Raw genomic sequence first — 23,607 nt, 5'->3', positions numbered from 1 at the left:
CAAATAGGCTTTAGATTATATTTCAAATAAAAGAATATAGAATGCCCAACAACTTAAAAATGAGTGGCATTTCCAAGCAGATAAGCTTGTTGACACAAAATGTCTTTAGAGAATTAGTGACAGCAATAAGAGCAGATGAGAAGCTGACCAGATGATAACAGGCCGACAGAGAATAAAGACAAAGATGTTATCAAATGTGTTCATTTCAGTGATTAAAGTAGAAAAATCTTTTGTACTGGGAGACAAATAGGAAAATTCATAGTATGTGAGAAGTCAGTGAAAAAACAAAAGGGGAAATCTTGGATGTACAAATGATGTTGATTTCATAGTCTTGCTCAACAACTCTTTACAGAGAATGACAAGACAGATTCATTAAAGCCTTGAAGAAATTACTTGAAATCAAGATAAACTACTGATTTAGAAAGAGCTGAACCAATCCTAAAAATAAGATGTGTGCTGAAGTACTCAGGAGGAAGAGATACCTCCAGTTACCAAAAGGAAGGGCATAAATAAGAATGCAATTAGCTCAGTTTATACTATAAGATTCAGGAACGCTTCAGCTTTCAAGGTCATGATCCGTGAACGAGTGGTGTCCACAATCCGTAGTGAGGATATCTTCAGATGTACACTAGTCCTAATGTGTGCAAGTTAGGGCATGCTCCTTTGGATCCCCATTAGGTTTTTCGGACATGTGGGAGACATGAACTTATAAGTTCCACTATGCCCACATGCTGGCACTAGAAGCTTTTTTTTTCTTTTTTCCTTTTTTCTATTGATATCTTACCTATATTCTTTTCTTTTTCTTTTTACTTTGAAATTGAACATCACTAAGAACAACCCAAGCCTGAATTGACCAAGTTTCGTAAAGAGAAGGAAGCAAATTTCTCCTCTCTACGCTGGCTGCCAGCACTGGACAAAAGCTGTTAATTGTGAGACATGAGGGCTGTTACTCCCCTACAGTTCTGACATGGCCCTTATCTCTGAACACTATCTAAGGATCCCTCAGTAATCCCCTGTGTGTGTGTCCTGGTTTCAGCCAGGATAGAGTTAATTTTCTTTCTAGTAGCTGGTACAGTGCTGTGTTTTGGATTTAGGTTGAGAATAATGTTGATAACACACTGATGTTTTAGTTGTTGCTAAGTAGTGCTTACACCAGTCAAGGACTTTTCAGCTTCCCATGCTCTGCCAGGTGCACAAGAAGCTGGGAGGGGGCACAGACAGGACAGCTGACCCAAATTGGCCAAAGGGCTATTCCATACCATATGACGTCATGCTCAGTATATCAACTAGGGGGAGTTGGCTGGGGAGCAGTGATCGCTGCTTGAGGACTGGCTGGGAGTCAGTCAGCAGGTGGTGAATGGTTGCATCACTTGTTTTTCCTGGGTTTTGTTTCTCTCTCTCTCTCTCTCATTGTTTTCCTTTTAATTACAAGTTGTTGTTGTTGTTGTTATTGTTTTGTTTTATTTTATTTAAATTATTAAACTGTTCTTATCTCAACCCATGAGTTTTCTTACTTTTACTCTTCAGATTCTATCCCTCATTCCACCAGAGGGGAGGGTGAGTGAGCAACTGTGTGGTGCTTGGTTTCCAACTGGGGCTAAACCACGACAGTGTGTAAAAACAGTCTGGCTACTTCATGTCAGAATAACATGTTTTACATCACTGAAAAAGGTGTCTCTCACCTTTGTCTTTTCTTTCCTCACCTTTTCCCTCCTCTAAAGATATCAGCAGTTTTTAAATAGGCCAAACCCTAAAAACATCCCAAATCCTTGAAGATGAGTCAGATTTTTTTTCTCTGGGCTTCTCTGGTCTATTACTGACTCTGACTGTTGTAGCATTCATATTAATCCCATCCTTAAGAACATACTTTGCAGTTTTTACGTACACCTATATTCATCCTCTTTCATCCTGTCATGATTGTAACAAAACTTCCCCTTTTATCTCTGCTGACAAAAGATTTTTTTTTTTTCTAGAAATATCCACATTAACTGTGTCGGCTTGACCTTGGCTAGTTGACAGGTGCCCACCTGCTCCTCAGCAGGACAAGGGGAGAAAATATGATGAAAAAGCTCATGAGTCAAAATAAGGACAGGGAGATCACTTACCAATTACCATCACAGGCAAAACAGTCTTGACTTGGGGGAAATTAATTTAATTTTTTGCCAATTAATAACAGAGTAGGATAATGAGAAATAAAACAAAACTAAAAACATCTTCCTCCCACCTCTCCTTCTTCCCTGGCTCAACTCCACTCATAATTTCTCTACCTTCTCCCCCTGTGAGCAGTGCAGGGTGATAGGGAATGGGAGTTGTGGTCAGTTCATAACGCTTTGTCTCTGCCACTCCTTCCTCCTCACTCTGTTCTGTTCCAGCATGGGGTCCCTACCATAGGATACGGTCCTTCCCAAACTTCTTCATTGTGGGTCCTTCCCATGGGCTGCAATTCTTCAAGAACTGCTCCAGCGTGGGGCCCACAAGCACCACAGTTCTTGCCAGAAAACCTGCTCTGGCATGGGCTCTTCACAGGCTGCAGTTCCTGCCAGGAGCCTGCTCCAGCATGGCCTTTCCATGGGCTGCTGCTTTCTTCAGGGCATATATACCTGCTCTGGCATAGGGCTCTTCACAGGCTGCAGGTGGATATCTGCTCCACCATGATTCTCCTTGGACTGCAAGGGAACAATCTGCTTCACCATGGTCTTCTCCATGGGCTGCAGGGGAATCTCTCTGGTGCCTGCAGCACCTCCTCCCTCTCCTTCTTCACTGACCTTGGTGTCTGCAGGGCTGTTTCTGTCACATTTTCTCTCTCCTCTCTTGCACAGCATGTTTTACCCTTTCTTAAATATGTTATCACAGAGGCGCCATCAATGTTGCTGATATTGGTTCAGCTTTCACCACTGGAGGGACCGTCTTGAATTGGCTCTGTTGGACATAGGGGCAGAGCTCCTAGTGTCTTCTCACAGAAACCACCCCTGAAGCCCCCATCCCACTACTACGACCTTGCCACGTAAATCCAATACAGTAAGAAATGATAATTTTTTTCTTTATTTACTATTTACTGGATGCTTGCTAAAAGGATGTGGCTGGGTGCCAGAGAAAAGGTTGCCTGCTTCCCAAACGCTAGCTGGTGCACTCGAGGTCAGGCAGAATCTTTTGTAAATAGAATATGTAACCAGAGTTTCTGGAGTGACATGGAGCAAAGAGAGACTAAAACTGGGGCAAGCAGGGAGTCTGCAGCATTAATGGAAACTGGAAGGAACAGTGCATAAAAAGATACGCTGTCAGTCCTCAGAGATAATAAAAAGAGGTTTTCTACTTTTGAGCCTCTTGGTCTTCCGCACCTCATTCTTCCCTGTTAAGCCCCCGTGCCCCCTTCATTTCTTCTGCTGAGGCACAGCTTAATCTGGTAAAGCCTATGATTAACATACATAATGAAAAAGTAGAAGATCCATGACTCCTGGCCCTAAACATTGTCACTCTATTGGCAATGAGAGATAGTTGGAAAGAATACCTTGGGGTCTGCTCTTCTCATATAGAACTGCCAGTAGTGCACCACCCCCATTTCTAAGGATGCTCAGAAAATGGCCTTTACCTGGGTGGGGCGGGGGGGGCGGGACAGGAGGATAAAGAAAAATTTGTGAAGTGCTGTGTCACTCCTCCCATACCTTCTATAAAAATTCACTCAAGCTCAGAGCCAAGGAATCTGAGATGCCAATGAGGAGAGAAAGGAGTGGCTGGTATTACTTGCAGCATCTTCCCCTCTGCCTTTGCTTTTTTGATAGCTGTATTCAGTTCAGATGAGGGCTATATTTCGTTTGACCACTTTAATCATACCAGAGCTACACAGGAAGCACCCTACAGTGAACCTGGCCAGAATGATCTACTATTGCAACAAATCACCCTATAGGCTTAAAATGCGCAAAAAGTGATTTCAGCAGCTCTCTGTGAGGTGTAGGGAATACAGATTTCATGTTGTAACACAAGAAGAATAGCAGATATATCTGTCTATACTAAACTTGTCTAAGCAGCCATGGAATCTCTTGCTGAAGGAGGATTAGCTTCTTGTCAGGTATTAAAATCCATAGTCAGAAATATAATAACTGAATGACTTTGGTGGGTCTTTTGTGCAATGCAGAAGGGATCTAGAAGGTCTCTCAAGAAGATGAAAGTTTTAAAACAGGAAACTAATTAAGTGCTATTGGTACTTAAGCAGTTAAAGGTTAAAAAGACTGAGTTAAGCATGTGGATTTAAAAGTTTGAGAGCGGCTAATAAATAATGACATAAAATATCATGACTGAGCCATTTGTATTTGTCATAAATGATACAACTCTTTTTCTGAATAAAATATCACTGGATTCCTAACTCATTGGCCAAATGGACTAAAAAATATTTATATAACACTGAACAACAATTGTCTTTTAACTGAGTACTTTTCATAAATATTACTGGACATAGGTTTTACAAGAAATGCCTTTGATGAAGGCATCACTGCTTATTGTAGTTGGCTTAAGAATGACACTTTAGTTTCATGACAATATTCAAGGTTTCAAACTTGATTTACATTTCATATTGGAGCTTTTGTTTTTAAGACAGAATTACATTGAAACATCGTGGTTTGGATATTTTCAGGTAAGGTTGCTTAATCCCTTTTTTTTAGTGGAATCCACTCTGGGTGTCCAACTCTTGACAAACTATTGGGGGGGGGAGAAAAAAGAAAAAAAAGGTTCTGCAATTTGGCTTAATGAAACAGAACATTTCAAGAAAAAAAAAACTGAAAATATTCTGATCTGAAAGCTTTGGTCTAAAGTTTTGTTCATTTAAATTTTATTTATTCAGGAGAAAAAATCTTTTACTGACAAAATGCCAACAGAATCCATACACTACTATTCACTCAGTGAGCAAGCACTACGAAAAGATTTACTTTGTGTGAAAAATCAATTGGGAAAATATATCATTCTGTATAACATTTATTGGGACACCAAGAATGCAACTAGCCACAATTATCTGATTTTTCCCCCCACCTAAATTGAAATGATTGCAGCATTAGGATTTATGTTTTCATTAGTTTATCTTATCTAGTAACAGACAGAATCACCTGTGAATCAGTGAAAACACATTTTTTCATTATTGCATTTTCATGCAAAATGCAAACTAGGAGTAGTGAATGTCTATGGATCTTAAGATTACATCAATATCAGGAATAATCACAGCTGTCCTCCTACTGATTTACTAGGTAATGACAATGTCAATTACTGAAATAGGTCTGAAAAGAGGTTTAAGGCTTTAAAATGCTAGGCAATGCTAAATTACAGAGTGATTAATAAATTATATTAATATATTTTCACTGAGAAAGCATAAATAAAATTTATGTATGTGTTTCTATTATGATTTTGCTTGATAATGTTTTACAGAATTATAAGATTCCCTATTAAAAAAAGCAAACATGATGTTCTCTGTGCCATAGGACTTAGCCCATTTTCTTATGGGTTTATATTTTCTGTTCCCTTCATAATCTGCTACAGCCAAATGCCCAGAATGGCATTTTTTCTGTGTCCCTCAGTCCATGCTACAGAATGCATGTAACTTCAAGATCCTCAGCTAGTTGAGCAAGCAATTGAAGATCTGTGTCTGCTATGGAACTGTGCTTCTGCCTGCCTGGCAAATATCTGTATAAAACAAAATAAAGGAGGAATTATTTCTCCTAATTAATTTCTCAGTGCAAGGATAATAATAGCTCTATGCTCTATTTTAGTTCTTATGGCCCTTGAAAACATTTAGAGTGGGATTTAGGTCTCTAATGGCTCAAACCAGTTACCTTAAGGCAGGTTTCTACTATCTACTAAGGTCCCTAGGATATCTGAGAAATCCGAGCAGATTTCATAGAATCATAGAATCATAGAATACCAGGTTGGAAGGGACCTCAGTGATCATCTGGTCCAACCTTTCTAGGCAAGAGCACAGTCTAGACGAGATGACCCAGCACCCTGTCCAGCTGAGTCTTAAACGTGTTCAGTGTAGCAGAGTCAACCACTTCCCTGGGGAGATTATTCCAATGATTGACTGTTCTCATTGTGAAAAATTTTCCTCTCATGTCCAATCGGAATCTTCCTGGGAGTAACTTGTACCTATTACCTCTTGTCCTCACCATGTGACTCCTTGTAAAAAGTGAGTCTCCATCTTCTTTGTAGCTCCCCTTTAAATACTGGTACATGGTGATGAGATCACCTCTAAGCCTCCTTTTCTCAAGGCTGAACAAACCCAGCTCTCTCAGCCTATCCTCATATGGCAGGCTTCCCAGACCCTTGGTCATCTTTGTGGCCCTTGATTTGACACAGAATATATAGAATATACCAACACACTTCTGGTCTGGTAGCTGGAGGTCAAAAAGGATAATTTAGGACACTCCAGATAACACTGCATGCTTAGGGAACACCTAAAGAGAACACTGAATATAGGATTCTACATGATATCCAGGTCTCTCAAATCTCATTATAATTAACGGTGATAGTCAATATAGTCAGTTACAGCTGAAGCTGGAACACACCACAGTCTACTCTAAAGTAATACTTACTAAGAGATTGGACAACAACCTTACATGTAGATTAATAAATCTGGGAGTCTAAATTTAGATGATTCAATTCAGCTGTGTGTCTAAACATGGGGAAAAAAAGCATTTTTATCAAGCTGGTCAACCTGGTGATGAGAGCTTTGAACAAAGCACATCAAGGAAGGCAGATGATGACTCACAGTCAAGTAAGGAAGCAGTGGACCAGGCTGGCAAGCAAAGGGTGAAGGATGATGTGGACAAAAGAGGTCTTGAAAATAATAAAAAAATCCCACAACTAGGATTGAAGCGGAACCACCTTGAGCGTATGCACACAAATAAGGATGTGTTGAGAGGACAGCATTATGAGGGAAGCTCTCACACTTTTTCTGGGAAACCCACTCTTTTACTATGAGAGTGGTCAAACACTGGAACAGGTTGCTCAGAGAGGTTATGGAGTCTCCATTCTTGGAGTTATTAAAAAATAGACTGAACATGGCCATGAGCAACATGCTTTTGTTGACTCTCTTTTTGCCCCCGCCTTGTTAGGATATATATAAAGAGGTGGATAAATAAATATAGATTAATATCTATCTGTATTTACTTACCATCAAAAAGAATAAAATAACTTTATATAAAAATCAAGAGGAATGTTACCACTTCAAACTTCAACTATTTCATATTTGAAGTAGATCAAGTATATTTTTTTGTACTGTAAATTTTAACTGCATTTTTTTGTTGAAAATAGTACTCATCTCTAGTAAGATTACTTATATTTGACTGACATTTCATATTGTATCATGTTTTATTTCATATGGTTATTCCAAACAATCTTATTTATGTATTTATTTATTAAATGATAGTGCTAGTGGCCCAAAGCTTTGCCTCATTTTATTTGTCAAGGCTACAGCAACAATGAATAGAAATGACAGGATACTCTAGAAGGGAAGGTATTCTTTTCCATATTAGACAGCTATGATAGTTAGGTTGACTGGCCATCTGGAGAAAACTATTTTTCCCCTTGAATATGGGAAAGTTCTATATAACTAATCTAAAAACAGGATAAGTTTTTGGATGCCTAAACTTAAGTGAAATGAAAGTCAATGTTAATGCTTAAAACTGTTAGGTTTTTGTTGGTGTTTGGGTTTGGTTTTTTTTCCCCCACTATTACAGGAAATTAAGGTTTAGAAATCAGATTTGGCACACTACATGAAATTTCTTGCTTAGAGAAGAAGAAGGGGAATCCCTTTACTCTACTAGCAAATTGATTTTTGTTTTTAACAGTATAAAATACTTGTCTGTGGGACTTCGAAAACTATTTCGTATTTTCTCTGAAAGCAAAGTGTCTAAGTAGAATTCAGAACTAGATCAGCAATGGTAGATCCTTCATCCAAATACTACATAGTATAAGCAGCCATTTGAACATTTCCAGATTAGAATCTTGCCCTTTACAAACATATTTGATACATACAGAGGGCCTTTTGGCTGATTATTTTCTATCACGTCTGTTTGGATGGCATCATGCCCATTCACTAGCTCATCAAACCCTTGTCCAAGGACAAAGCTGCCAACTAAGCAAGCACTAGTTAGAAAAAGGCCAACTGAGAAGATACAGTAGACTAAAACAACTGTCTGGGAGGTAAGGAAAATAGGAAGCTCCATAGATACTTCAAATATAGAATAGCCTTTGGTAATATTGAACATGAAACTTGGAGGAGTGGGAGATTTTCTTTTTTTCTGAGATAACAGTACTCCACAGTTGCTGAAATACTATCTAAGATAACAAGCAACATACCTCATCATGGTATACACCTTCCTCACAAGGGAAGGAAGAGGGGCAGGTGCTGATCTCTTTTCCCTGATGACCAATGATAGGACCTGAGGGAAGGGCAGGAAGATATGCCAGGGGAGGTTTAGGTTGGATATTAGGAAAGGCTTCTTCACCCAAAGGGCGGTGGAGCATTGGAACAAGCTCCCCTGGGAGGTAGTCACGGTGCCGAGCCTGACAACATTTAAGAAGCATTTGGACAATGCCCTCAGACATATGGTGTGAATTTGGGGGTTGTCCTATGCAGGGACAGGAGTTGGACTCGATGATCCTTGTGGGTCCCTTCCAACTCAGGACATTCTACGATTCTATGTTTCTATGTTTTGTTAAAGGTATCATGATAGGGGGAAATATGTGTGCAAATAAGTAAAGAAATAAATACTGTCTTTGTTAACAAACAATCTTGAAAACACAATAATGGTGTTACTAGTAACATCAATAAGGAAGCAGATGGTGATGCATGTATTTGTAGTATTTCACTTAGCCAGCATTTGAAGCTCTTCAATTAGTTCAGCTGTCCAACCCTCTTTCTCCCCCTTGTCATTCTTCATGTATTACATCAATAGACAAGGAAATATTAGAATTATTATCCTTATGGTACAGATCGAAAAAGTGGGACAAAGTGATACAGAGGTCATAAAACAAGACAGTAGAAATGCCTTGGATAAAACACCATTTTGTTTCCGGTCATGGAATATAATTTCAGAGAAAAAAATTGAAATTGACAGAGTGCTTAAAGCTAAAGTATATAAAGAAATGCAGATTGATCTGGATAGCTAGAGATGTAACAAAAGGAGAATAAAATGGTATGTATAATCACAATAATGAGTTGTTCGTACTGTTTATTTTAAGTTAGATTAATAAACAGCACAGGTATTTAACAAGATCCTCTAAGATACTATTCTTGAAGCTATTGGGAGTAGTTACTAATAAAAATCAAAATAACTGCTGTCTGGCAAATAGTCCTGGGTAGAAAAAGGAGTTTTTTTCATTCTAGATTTCTCCATTTCTTTCACCATACAAGTCTTTTACTCAAAATGTTAGCAAGCAAACAGAAAGTATGTGTGTGCAATCCTGGTTCTTACATCAGCCTTTCAGAAATTGCTATGAGTGAACTTTTTGTATTAAAAAAATAAAGAAGGGAAGTGAGAAACTCTATGCATACTTTCTGAACTTAACATGCATATGTTGATTTATAAGTCCTAGTCTAATCAAAATTAATTATTAAATTAACAATGAGCTAATGAAGACAATATTTCATTCCTTCTTTTAAAGATTTCAGCTATTTTGATCTATTATACTTTGCCCTGGAATTACTTTTCTGTATTTTATGGTAAAATCACCTGTCTTCCTCAACATGAGGATGTGCCCCTTATGTTCTGCACAACCGTAGTTTTCATGGGGTATCTGCCAGTGTGTAAAGTAATTTCACATCTACTCTAGTATGTGCCAGTCCGAGTGCTGTCTGGGAACCGCAGTAGTAAATTGTCATGCTTGTTTCAGTGATTTTCTTCATGAAAATATTTGCAAGTTTGTTTTGTAACCAAGTCTGCAAGTTACATTCTTTTTTTTTTTTTCTAAATTAACACCCAGGACAAAACCAATTATCTACAATGAACTAACGTAAAACTGCAATCTATGAATATATGTTTAAACTTTATCTGCCACTGCTTTGTAAAGTATAATAAAATAAATAGCTTGTGCTGGAACGAAGATTAATCCCAGAAAATAATGGTAAACTTATGCTAAAAACTTTCCATTCAAAGTTTTGTCTACCCAAGTAATATCAGATCAAGTCTATTAACCCTAGTAACACATACAATACCACAATAAAATGGGAAGATATATGTTAATTGTAAGGCAAAAATATACATACATGGTCACTGGCTTGATTTTAACTTATCTAAATTTAGGTTATACACTGAGAAATCTAGTTAGGACTCCGGTCACCTTCAGCAAGTCAGCGTGAATATTTGGGCATCTCAAGAGGACAATCATCATGCCTAAAACGGAAATTGCTTTGAGAGCTAACTTTGTCTCTCCATAGAGGGAGCTTGCACACAGGACACCAAGTGAGACATCTTGATAAAATGCTCAAGGGATAGCTCACAAAATGAATGTGAGCCTTGTTCCATACTTCAAGGGCCACAAGTGTGAACATACAAAACTGCAATGAAACCCAGTACAGACAATGGGTTATTCAACAAAGCTAAACTTGGCAACAGCATTTAGTTCCACATTCATATAACTAACTTGCATCTATATGTGAGCTAGGTGGCTTCATAATTAATATAGTCAATATATCAATATTAAGATATAGTCAGTACTGTCAGCAATCTCAAGACTGATCCATTTAATCATAATGTGAGCACCCACATGGGTCAATTGGATAGCTCTCTAGGATCTGTTAACTAGATTCACTACATGCATCTCCATTAAGTGTAAAGGGAATTTAAATACACTTAGCTAACATACAGAAATCTTTATTAAAGACACCTAATGTTAGGATGAACTGAATTCGTTAACTTTGTGAAATGGATAGGATTGACTAATCTTACTGTACGGGACACAGAAATAGCACATTTTCAATATCTAAAATACAATGGGTCAGATTTAACTGGACTGAGAAACAATGCTTTATCATTGCATTATCATACTGGACAAGATCTAGATCCAAATAGGGAGGTAATTGCCTGTCTCCCGTGTAAGTCCCAGACAAAAACCCAAATGACCTGTCCTTTAGCAACCCTATAATTGCTTCAGCTCAGTTAAAACCTTCCTTAGTGGACTGTTGGGTTTTTTGTTTGTTTTGGTTGGTTGGTTGGATTGGGATTTTTTTTGTGGTTTGTTTTTTTTTTTTTTTTCCTTCATACTCCAGTCTGTGTTCCTGAAATATCCAGGGGACTGGCAAGATAGAGGAATGTCAACCCAAACTTTGCTATTATTCACATTTAGGGAAAGAACCACTCAATGAAATTTGTCAGATGGTCAAACTACAGCCAACTCCATAACACTGTCTGCAGCAACATTGTACTTACGTTGCATCTTTCACAAAGCACCTGACTGGTCATAACATATAATTGCAAAACAGGAAACCTAAAGAGTTCAAAACTATAGCTCATGCCTTTCAGGATACTACTCCACTCACTCATATGTATAATATTCTGGATGAGCCTCTATCTGGTATTAAATCAGACTGGTATGCAATTAAAAATACAAGATGTATAGATCTGGAAGGCAAGCAGTCAAAAAGAAACTAATTCAGTGATACAGACACCGCAGGTTGGGAGATCTTAGCTTTTTTTTTTATCTTTTATTTATCTACATGAAAATGTAGTATACATCATCATCTTACTCAAGGAGTTTTCTTATGGAGTAAGCAGAACAATGAATGCAGGGTAATCTTATAAAGACCTGCATCATTTTTCATAAACCAAGCTGGGTTTAAATTTTTAGGCCATGCTTTTGCAGACAGTAATGACCTTAAGTGAGATTATTACTATGGAAATAAGATAGGATCATAGGATGTAGCTTTAGGTTCCTAGAATATGTCTGTATATTGGAGTTTCGTTTGCTCTCCTACCGCCTAAATTATTCCACACGTAATCTGTTTCTAGTCCTTGCCTTCAACTCATGCTAACATACTGCCATTTCCTCTTCAAAATGGCATTATGTGTAACATTAAGTGTTTCAAAAGAAAAAGTAACAAATTGTAGTTACAGCTTGGGAATGTTAATACTAGCAATGCACGATTCAGTGTTACAAGAAGAAAAAAGTCTTTTGAGATAAAAAAAAAAGGTGGGGATCTTGGTGGCATATTTTAACTCCTTTAAAATCCCCTGGGAGTCTCATAGCTCTGTTCATTTACATGCCATAAAACACAGAATACAATGGAAAAAAAAATCAAATAACATAACAGGTACATACACACTTGTGGACAATAATTTTGTTCACAATAGCCTTGTTTCTCTGAATAGTGTTTACCTGTGTGGAGTTTTACTAATTTTGGTAATAATATTTTCATGAATAAAAATTGTAATGGGGACAGAATGCAATGTTGAACCAACATTTTCTGTAAAGAACTGCAAGTTCTTTCAAGAAAAGAAAAAACTCCTTTAAATCACCAAGAGTATTCAGGCTATTCTGTTTAGCAATACAGTCTCTACAGGATATTAAGATTTCTTGATTCTTGCAGTTTTCAATTTTTGATACTAAATTAAGTCTTAATAAAAATAATAAAATTAGTCTGCACCAGACTCTGATAATCTGTGCAAGAAAGGAGGGAAATTTGACTTAATCAGTTCCTCCAAGTGAAGCAACAGCTAAGAAATATAAGTTACGGGACTGAAACTCAGGTTTGTCCTATGGTTATAATAGTGATGTGGCTGGGTATCAGGACTGTGCATGTGTATGCTTCCAGCACTCTTAAGTCATTAATTCTCTGAGTGGTCCGAGATCTCCCCACCTAATCAGCTGCATAGATGAGCTAATGGACTTGTTTAATACAGTGAACAGATGTGAGATGAGGTGATTGACTGAACTCCATACCTCCACAATAAAAGTTTTGACTGATTGGTGTAGGAGCTCTTCCAGTAGGAATTTTAGGCTGTCCTGCAGATTGCCTCAGGCAGCTCCTGCTGTGCCTAGACCAATCTGAATGTTTCAGTACGTTAAGCAATACCCTGGATAAAATCCCCATGAGCCTTCTCTTCTCCAGGCTAAACAGTCCCAGATCTCTCAGCCTTTCCTCATATGGGAGATGCTCCAGTCCCTTCATTATCCTTTGCTGGTCTCTCTCGAGTACGTTCATGTACCGGTGAGCCCAGAACTGGACACAGTACTCCAGATTGTGGCCTCACCAGTGCTGAGCAGAGGGGAAAGATCACCTCCCTCAACCTGCTGGCAATACTCCTCCTAATGCAGCCCAGGATACCATTAGCCTTCTTTGCAGCAAGGGCACATTGGTGACTTAGGTTGAACCTGATGTCCACCAGGACTGCCAGGTCCTCTCCTGCAAAGTTGATTTCTGGGTGGATGGCCCCCAGCATGTACTGGTGCATGGAGTTGTTCCTCCCCAGATGCAGGACTTTGCAGTTTTCCTTGCTAAATTTCACGAGGTTCCTGTCAGCCCGTTTCTCCAGCCTGCATTAAGTATTAAGAAATTTTGAATCTTTTCCATTTAAGAGACATCTAAAAATTTTCAGATTTGATACAGGTAGCTGAGAATCTGTTCAAATTCTAAACACCTTCACTGAACTGTTTAACACATCCCTAATGAGAAATGCTTGCAATCTGCAAGGTAAATTTGCATAGCAAACCATTTCAAGTGCTTCTGTTTAATCTGTGTTAACTATTTATTATTTTTTGCTGTCCATAGTTTTAAATTCCCGTCCTCATTTTAATTTGTGACCCTTTATATACTCAACACCTGGATACTAACTTATTTTCATTTTGTTGAAGCATACTTAAAAGTACATATCCTGCTACAAAAGGCACAATCTCTTCGTCTTCCTTGGAGTTTTGTACAGATTTCTGTTTCAGTACTGCTTCTACAATTATTATATAGAATTCTATGTAAAGTTGAACTTAAGGAAAATCTATAAAAGGAAGCTGTGAGTTTTTTTCAATATATGGAAAATCAGAAATCAGGTTTTGTATTTTTAAGTCATTGAAAATACAACTTTGTTTTCATTTTTTTCTAATTCGTTTGCACTTCTGTGAGGAACAGAATATGAAGCAGCTATCATAAATTTAAAAATATAATCATGACATAATTAAGCTGACATTTAGGATGAAATAGAGAGTAGACTAGTTAGGCATTGCTGAATCTGGTAGCTGGGTAGATGCAAGGCTTTTTCAGCTCCCTGTTCCCAAGTCCCACCAGTAGAGAGGCTAAGCATCTGTTCTTGGTAGGCACACACAAACATATCTATACAATATACATCAACTTATAAGTACAGTCAGACACACAGATTAACACAATCAGGAAACAGTACTCATGAAAACACAAACAGCACCAACAGCCTTATTCCATTCTCTTCTATGGCAGTTCAGGATGAAGGTTTATTAGTGGACCCCTTCGATAACTGGACTTAGACATTCAGTCTGTCCCTGTATCCTCTTTCTCCCCAGTTGATGGCATCTTGGCATCCGAGTCACTGAGGCTTGCAGCCACACTCCAGTTCCTGGAAAAAAGGTCAGCTTGCATATACACACACACACACACACACACAGGATCCCTGCAGTAACTCCCTCTAATCAGACACTCTGTCTACCCAGTAACAGGCCCTTGGATCTTCTTGTCTCCAGTTGCCTCATGCATGCACACACACATGCAAATGGGTTTCTCAGTTGACCCAACAGCCTCTCCAGTAGTTGACTTGGACCTCCTGGTCTCTCCAGTAGCCAGCCTGCAGACCCTCTCATCTTCCCATTATCTAGTCTGGCCCAAACTTATGGCTCCCAAGACTCTTATCCAACTTGCTGGCTAGTCTGGCTTGATATTTGCTAGTGATTACACATCAATGTATATACCCCCCTTTGCTCCAGTTGCTGGTACCAGAGACATATGGTCCCCTCAGACCCATGATCCCAATCCATCTGCTCGCATAAAAACCTCCAGACACACACACAGAGGTACACAGACTATATGAAAGAACATATCACCCAGGAAAATAGTTAGAAGTGGGGTTCAATATGACAAACTCGTCATCAGGTGCAGACCATGGTCAGACAAGTGTACTGACCAGCAGCCTGTTTACACACAATCATACCTTTTTAGCCCTTTATCCATCAATTTTCCCGTGATTTATTCTTCCCAAACAACCTTGATGCATCCTTTTCCCTTCCTTTGATTCTTACTCTAAACGTCCCATATGTCCTGTACAATCCCACAATGCACTTCCCTTGCATCACATAATGTGTCCCCTCTTCCATTTCATGGTGATGGCTGTCATTCCTGGCCCATGAGGCTGACCATCCCAGAGGAGTAGAATCAGAGTTCTAGTTTCTATGATTAAGTTTTTAGGGTTTCCCTGCTTGCTATTGTTCCTCTGTGTTTTTTTGTGTTTGTGAAGATGAACCTTTTATCATATATCCTATGACATTAACAGAATAATTTTGGGCCTAAAAGAGAATTGCTAAATGAGAAAAAGTAGGGCATTAGAAGAATTTTAGCTAAGACTCTCAATCTTCTTGCAGAGGCATCAAGCAAATATGAAGAAATTTTTCAGTCTTGTGTTCACAAATAACAGCAGCAGATTCCAACATTCTGCAGTAAATTTGGAGATGAAAATTGATGGAATTAGGGTTTTCTGAGCAGCAATTGCACAGTTAAGACAATTAATGCTCATGTCATCCCTCTTCTACTCCCTTCCTTCCTTTTCTGTCTCCCTCCCTTCCTCTCTATCCTTTTTCCTTTGCCCTGCCTCTATCTCTTCCTTCTCTTCCTCTTCTTTCTTCTCTTCTTTCAATATGAACAATTAAGCATTTAATGGTTTTAACATTGGTTTTACCCACTCTGTCTACCTACACTGCTAACTGCCAGCTAAAAAACCCTTCTAATCTCTTCCTCCTCTGAAATGTCTTTGAGACTCGAGGTGCTGTTCTTAGCATTGAAACAAATTGTTTAATGGATATCAGTTTTACTGAAACATAGCATGCAAGCTATTTTGAAACCTGCTTGCATATTTTTTTTCATGCCTAGTATCAACAATTTGCTAGCTATATCCAAGAACAGGAAAACAGGAATTTGAAAAGATTAAAAGCATGTTTTGCAAAGATTCCCTTGGATATTATTTTATTTGGGGATACAACAAAGAGTAGAGATAAGTGATAATGTGGTATCTAACTGCATTAAAGGTTAAAGAAAAGACAAAGAAGTAAGCCCTCATAATTAATTAGCTGTAAGACAATGGCACATATGCTTTATAATGTAACACAAATAAATGAATGTATAATTATACATTATACATATACATATTGTGTGCATGAAAAGTAAATAGAACTAAACTGCACACCATAACCATTGTCCAGAGACCTTTCAACAGTATAAAACACTGAGAAAAGAGAGAATTCAGCCTCAGAGAGTGAATAACATCCAAAACCCCACTGCAGACTGGGAGAATATTCTTTGAATAGCCTTTCAGGGGGTGAAGCATATGACATGATTGTATTAGCATATTATGAATCTGTACAGTCATCTGTCCATTTCAAAAGAATCATGAATGCATAGTGAGATGGAAAAGAAAATATTTATCTTACTTTGATTCACTTCCAGTCCTGACTTTTTTTTCTCACACTTTTCCCTGGCATATGGACAACCGAAAAGCAACAGTGAGAAATCCCAAATTAGTTCCAAAATCTCTCAAATCCCCTCATAAAAACAATTGTTCATACATTGCAGCTAGAGGTGCATTCAAACTTTATAGCCTGGGTTTCTAGTTTTCCATAGTCACACATCTTCTGGGAAATTCCAGTGTTCTCCTCTTGTACAAGTCATATTTCTCATATTAATTTCTGGGGAAAAAGTATGTAGTGATGGTCTGGTAGTCAGAAGCATTTTAAAGATGAAGTCTCCAGATGGTTCTCCAGAGTTAGGACAACCTTTTGGGATGCTATGGAACAGGTCCCCATATAATCAGTTCTATGGCCAAAACAGACAAAAAGAGGGCTTTATAGCAAATTATCAAAATATCTATCTCAAATCTCCTGATCTATTAAGATGCTCCTGAGAACAGATGTAACCCTCTTCAAACAGTGTCATAAAATACCCTCTAGCACACTGCCTTGTCCATTTTCTCTCCCTTAAATAAGCTTTCAAAAGGAGATGGCTCCAGCTTTTTCTTAGAATAATAGAATCGTTAAGGTTGGAAAAGACCCTTAAGATCATCAAGTCCAACCATTAACCTAACACTGCCAAATCCACCACTAAACCATGTCCGCAAGCACCACGTCTACCCGTCTTTTAAATACCTCCGGGGAGGGAGACTCCACCACATCTCTGGGCAGCCTGGTCCAATGCCTGGCAACCCTTTTGGATAAGAAATTTTTTCCTAATATCCAACCTAAACCTCCCCTGGCACAGCTTGAATCCATTTCCTCTCATCCAATCGCTTGTTACTAAGCAGAAGAGACCGACCCCCCACCTCGCTACAACCTCCTTTCAGGTAGTTGTACAGAGCAATAAGGTCTCACCTCAGACCCCTCTTCTCCAGGCTAAACAACCCCAGCTCCCTCAGCTGCTCCTCGTAAGACTTGTTCTCCAGACCCTTCACCAACTTCGTTGCCCTTCTATGGACACGCTCCAGCACCTCCATGTCCTTCTTGTAGTGAGGGGCCCACAACTGAACACAGTACTCAAGGTGCGGCCTCACCAGTGCCGAGTACAGGGGCACTATCACCTCCCTGGTCCTGCTGGCCACACTATTCCTGATACAAGCCAGGATGCTATTGCCCTTCTTGGCCACCTGAGCACACTGCTGGCTCATGTTCAGGCAGCTGTCAGCCAACACCCCCAGGTCCTTTTCCGCCAGGCAGCTCTCCAGCCACTCTTCCCCAAGCCTGTAGCATTGCATGGGTTGTTGTGACCCAAGTGCAGGACCCAGCACTTAGCCGTGTTGAGTCTCATGCAGTTGACCCCGGCCCATCGATCCAGCCTGTCCAGGTCCCTCTGCAGGGCCTTCCTGCCCTCCAGCAGGTTGACACTTCCACCCAACTTGGTGTCATCTGCAAACTTATTGAGGGTGCACTCAATCCCCTCATCCAGATCGTCAGTGAAGATTTTCAACAGGACTGGCTCCAACACTGAGCCCTGGGGAATACCACTTGTGACTGGCCGCCAACTGGATTTGACTCCATTCACCACCACTCTCTGGGCTCAGCTGTCCAGTCAGTTTTTAACCCAGCGTAGAGTGCACTTATCCAAGCTGTGAGCAGTCAGCTTCTCCAGGAGAATGCTGTGGGAGACTGTGTCAAAGGCCTTACTAAAGTCCAAGTAGACAACATCCACAGCCTTCCCCTCATCCACTAAGCGGGTCACCTTGTCATAGAAGGAGACCAGGTTAGTGAAACAGGATCTCCCTTTCATGAACCCATGCTGGCTGGGCCTGATCCCCTGGTTGTCCCACACTTGCTGCATAATGGCACTCAAGGTGACCTGCTCCATGACCTTCCCCGGCACCGAGGTCAGGCTGACAGTCCTGTAGTTCCCCAGATCCTCCTTCCGACCCTTCTTGTAGATGGGTGTCACATTAGCTAGCTTCCAGTCATCTGGGCCCTTCATAGTATGCATTAGTTATAGGTAAGAAAAATATAGAACTGAACTGTCATTATTTTTCTCTGATTACTATGGATATCCCATGACAAATTTTCTGAAGAGATCGTTAATTTGAAGCTACTTGTTTAATCTGTGAGTGGGTAGGCCACTGTGTGTTCTGCAAAATTAAACTTCCAAATCGAAGGACTAAATTCTATCCTGTAAAGCATGCAAAACATTTCCAGTTGACAAAAGTTGGGTGTAGAAACTTTATTTAATCACCTGAATCGTAGTCATATTTGGGCATCTTGACAAAGCAAGTCTTCTGCACTCCTTCGCATGAAGAAAGACAGGGATTTCTTTCCCAAGGAGGCTCAGAATTGTTAATTCTCTGTGCATCTCTATACCCATAAATATAGAGAGCCTTAATGTCTAGATACCTGTGCTTTGGAGACGTGATATTAAGTATGAAGAGTCCCATCCAAATATATATTTTGGCAGTACTCTTTCAGTAATTTTTTTTATTGTAATTCAAGAATGAGGTTTTAAATGGAGATGAAGATGAAATTGATGGAAGTGTTCTGTAACATGCCAACTGCCTTTCACTTATTCTTACAATATAAAAGCAAGTGTTAGAGTAAAAAAGCTCTACATTGAGAAACAAACTATCATGTTTAGGAGAAGTCTTCTTAGCAGCTTTGAAAATCATAACTTTACATACAAGCAAGCTATGAAAGCTGTATATCCTTCCTGAACAGAAAGATGAAGATATAAAAGATGTGTTTAATAACATAGAGATCTTAAGCGCAGGAGTCAGGCAGGGTGGTAACAAGGACTTTTCATTTGAGTCTGAGAGGAGGAGAAATGATCTGAAATAAATAATGTCACCCCAGGAAGAATGAACAGCTCCATTGGAGAACCGAGCTTTTGGGAGTCAGTGTTAAACAATCAATTTAGGAATCAAATGTGATTTTCCATAAAACAACTCATTCTATTGAAATGAATTTATTCCATCTTTGTTTTAGACAAAGTTAGGGATGTGCAAATAAGTTATATGATAATCTTGTTTAAACTATCCAGACACAATGAATTTTACAGCTAATTAGCCAAAACAGAATAGTGATTTTTTTTTACTCTCCCTTATACCTGAACTCCAACATAATTTCTTTTTTTTTTTTTGCATGGCAGATATATCTAGCCTGATACGAATTAGTCTAGAAATAAAAATAGCTTTTTCACTGCTAAAGTGAGCAATTTTAGCTTTTTTTTTTTTTGTAGTTAAGAAAAATATAACTATTTTACATTTACAAAGTAAACATAAAGTATTTTTTTATTTATTTATTTGAAAACTATTATTTTGTTTAAGGTGAAACAGTCAATGTAGCATTTACCTGTGCACCCCACCTAACTTCAGCTTCTTGTCAGTAGATTGTACAAAGTCTTGTCCTATGAGGGGAAACCACTCAATGACAACCATTAACATCAGGCTGTCTTTTTCTGAAATAACCTATTTTTCTCTGAGGCTGGACTTTTAAAATGTACTTACTTACTGTTCTGCTAGTTTGTTTTGGTGTTGCTTTGATTCAGATAATTTCCAAGAAACATCTATCTTTTCTGAAAATAGTAAAGTTAGGGAGAGCAGTCTTCTAGTACCTGCTGTTAAAAGATTTTTAGCTTAAGGTTCATGATAATTAGATTATCTAGTTGATGCTAGGAAGTGCAAACTGTGTTCTAGGAACATGCTTCACTTTTTACATTTTTCTACTTAAGTTTTTTGCAATTTCTGAAATAGATTATAAGAAATTCTTCAGTTGGTGGGCACCTGGATAGTCATTTATGTAAATTTAGAAGGTCGAGATAGACTACATTGCCCAATGTATGCATGCGATTACAACTGTTATTGTTTCCTTAGGTTTTAAGCAAGAACATAACAATAATCCATTGAAGATTTGTTTCTACAAGCAGTAAATTCTTGAGACATCTCCAAATAAATGCTTCTGGGAATGAAGCTTTCTCTTCTGAAGATTTCCTTGAATACACATGACTATATAAGTAGCCATAAACAAAATTAGTATCATCAGGAAAAAACAGAATAAATGCTTATTTTCCTTTTATTTATGAAAAAAAAAGTTTAAAAGTTTTGCAATTTTCTTGTCTGAGCCATTGAGGCTGTCTCACCTGTTAAAAGCCTGTTAACACCAAGCAGACACAATACTGAATACAAAGCCAAATATAGTCCTCAGTCTCATATACCTACCTAAGTATGTTTGTATTCTGTGTCACCCATTTTTTATGAGCTGGATTCATCCAAAATAAAACATTGCTTCCCCTCTCTGCATGTGCTTCTCTGTTGGTGTGTACGTAGTGTGTTTGACATATTCAGGGCATGCTGGATTTATTCATCTTATACAGATTGTTGGCATCAACAGCAGGTCTGATTTACACCCAACATATTAGATATATTTCATGTATATTGTGCCAACGATCTGTGTACTATAACATGTTTGACACATCAGGTTGTCCTGTGGCCTTGTCAAAACTACAAATTCTGAACAACATGTCCGAAGTCCTCAAGCTCCACTTGAACAAAATTTATTTGCAGAAAGAAAAAGAAATATCTTGGCAAACATGAACATATGGTAGGCTGAGTCTTGCTTCCTGCAATCATATTTTCTCATAGAAAATGGTGAAGCTGCAGGACATTGAGTGTGAATCAGCTTCAGAACTGTTACCCAGGAAACTCTTCTAGTCAGAATTCATAATTGTTCCATTCTGCTCCTTTCTATTTGGATAGTCCTGCTTCACCCTTTCTCCCCACACCACAAACCCAAGACAGTACCAAGACCTAATTTTTTACAGCACACATTTAGGTAAGGCTTGAAGCTTTAAACACCTTTATTGCAAATGCAAACATAATTAAGTTTTTTTTTTTTTATTTCATGGCTAAAGCATTATGCTTGTATTATTTCTCATTGTTATTATTCTAAAATAAACTATGTATCTTCTTAATTTTTTTACTTCAATACAAGATAACTCTAAATTGTAAAGGTATGTGGAAGGAGAGTATCTGCTCCTTTAATGGTACCCTGTCAAAGAAGCCAGAAACCAGAAGACACAGACACAAATCTGACCAGCAAATGATAAGGGAGGTCCTGATAAGAACAAACCTGGTCAGTGGCATGAATTGGTGAGAGTAAGTGGGACGTGAAAATGTTTATTTTTTCATCTGGGAGGATAAGGACAGAACAAGAGACAAACAGAGGCATAAAAACTGACCAATTAGAATCAACAAAGACAATAATCAGAAACAAGCCTGGTCAGTCGCGCTAATTGATGGGATATCAAGAAACTGCAGGCAAACCAGGACTTTGCAACAGGTGAGGATGCAAACCTGAGGGTCCAAGATGTTGGAGGGGGTTGGTGAGACTGTGCCAACTGATGAGGCAATGTGCAGGGGAAGGGGGAACACAGGGGAACAGAGAGGGATGTAGGCAGAAAGGGGTATAAAAGGGGCTGTGTGTAAAGCAGGACTGGTCAGTATGTTTGTCTGCCTGAGCCCTGCATCTTGTCACTGCAGTTTGTCCTGTCTTCTTATACCTTCTTGTTAAATCTTTTCTTAACTACCTCTCACCATAATCTCAATCAATATCCTATGTGTGTATGTGCTGCAAGGACCCAGTGCCAGCTGCTGGTGAGACCAGCGCATGTGTGAGTGAATTTTGGTGCCAGCTGCTGGAGTCAGACCGAGGGGTGAGCACCCCTGGCCCATGGTGTCAGCTACAGAAAAGCAGCTTCTGCATCTGTAGCTCACACCTGGGTTCCGGGACGCTGGGCTGGGCTACAGCTACTGGGACAGGAGGGGTCCTGGGCTGGAGCAACTGGAGAAGGCTGCAACAGTCCTAACATCCCCAACACAAATCATTCTCAACTTCACTGGCCCATGGATGATTAACTGTGGAGGTAATTAGGGAGAAAGTACAATTGCTATGGTGAAGTATAATCTCTCTCTTGTATTCCCAAATCATTGATATCACTGGGTTTGTCACATTGAAAATCTTGTTACAGGCAAAAATGAAGCACACCTTATAGGTGGAACTGAGAATCTACTGTCAGTCCAATTCATGTTTTAACAGCATAATAGTTCAAATTATTAGTCCAATTACAGAAATATTCATTCCTGGTCTAGAGTAGTGCAGCAAATTTCAGTAACAAAGGTCCTCCTGCCTGGAGGGGTGTGAGGTTCGTAATGGAGTTCGTGTCCTCTTTGCTTGGAGGAGCATGATGCTGATGCTGACATTGGTCCTTACTTTCTCCTTAGCCTGGGGGTCCCGCTTGGAGGTCTGGGTGTGCATTCCCTGCTCCCCATTGGCTGCCTTCTGGGGGTCCCTGCAGGGGAGAGCAGCAGGAGGGAGGAACCAGCTCCAACCAGCCAAGGCTGCCCTGGCCCCCTGAGAGACACCTGCTGTCCCTGCTGGAACTGGCAACAGGGAGTGAGGATGATGCTGGGTTTTAAATGTTCAGAAGCACACTGATCTTGCTTGAAATCATGCTAACCAATTCATACCCTGCATGGAAAAATTGGCAATGCCCAGACTATTCCATTTGTTTTCTACAGTTAACACTCATTTTGTTCCTGTTTTGTTTTTCATAGCTATAAGCACAGAAAGGGAGAGAACTGTTTCTATGGAAATAGATGAAAATTTATTTACAAAATTTGAGTTTTTGTGTGTTTCTAGCACTATGCCACTAATAGACTGATTGCCTAGTACTGAAAAGTGCTTGCAGGAACAATGAACCTATGTTATTAATTTTGAAAAATGATGCATCATCTCTTCTGCAGGGAGGGTGGTTCTAAGTACCCTGGGTCCTTTGGGAGCAGAGCTTTGTGCATAGCTCTCATAACACCACTATTCTGAAAACTGACTAATTCTGCTACAAAACTCTTTGAAACACCGCTAAAGCTGGAATCATTCAAAATTTAT

Source organism: Nipponia nippon, unplaced genomic scaffold (genome assembly GCF_047370975.1).
Source record: "Nipponia nippon isolate SJK-2023a ecotype South Korea unplaced genomic scaffold, ASM4737097v1 scaffold_2, whole genome shotgun sequence".
Classification (NCBI taxonomy): Eukaryota; Metazoa; Chordata; class Aves; order Pelecaniformes; family Threskiornithidae; genus Nipponia; species Nipponia nippon.
This window is presented reverse-complemented; position numbering follows the sequence as displayed.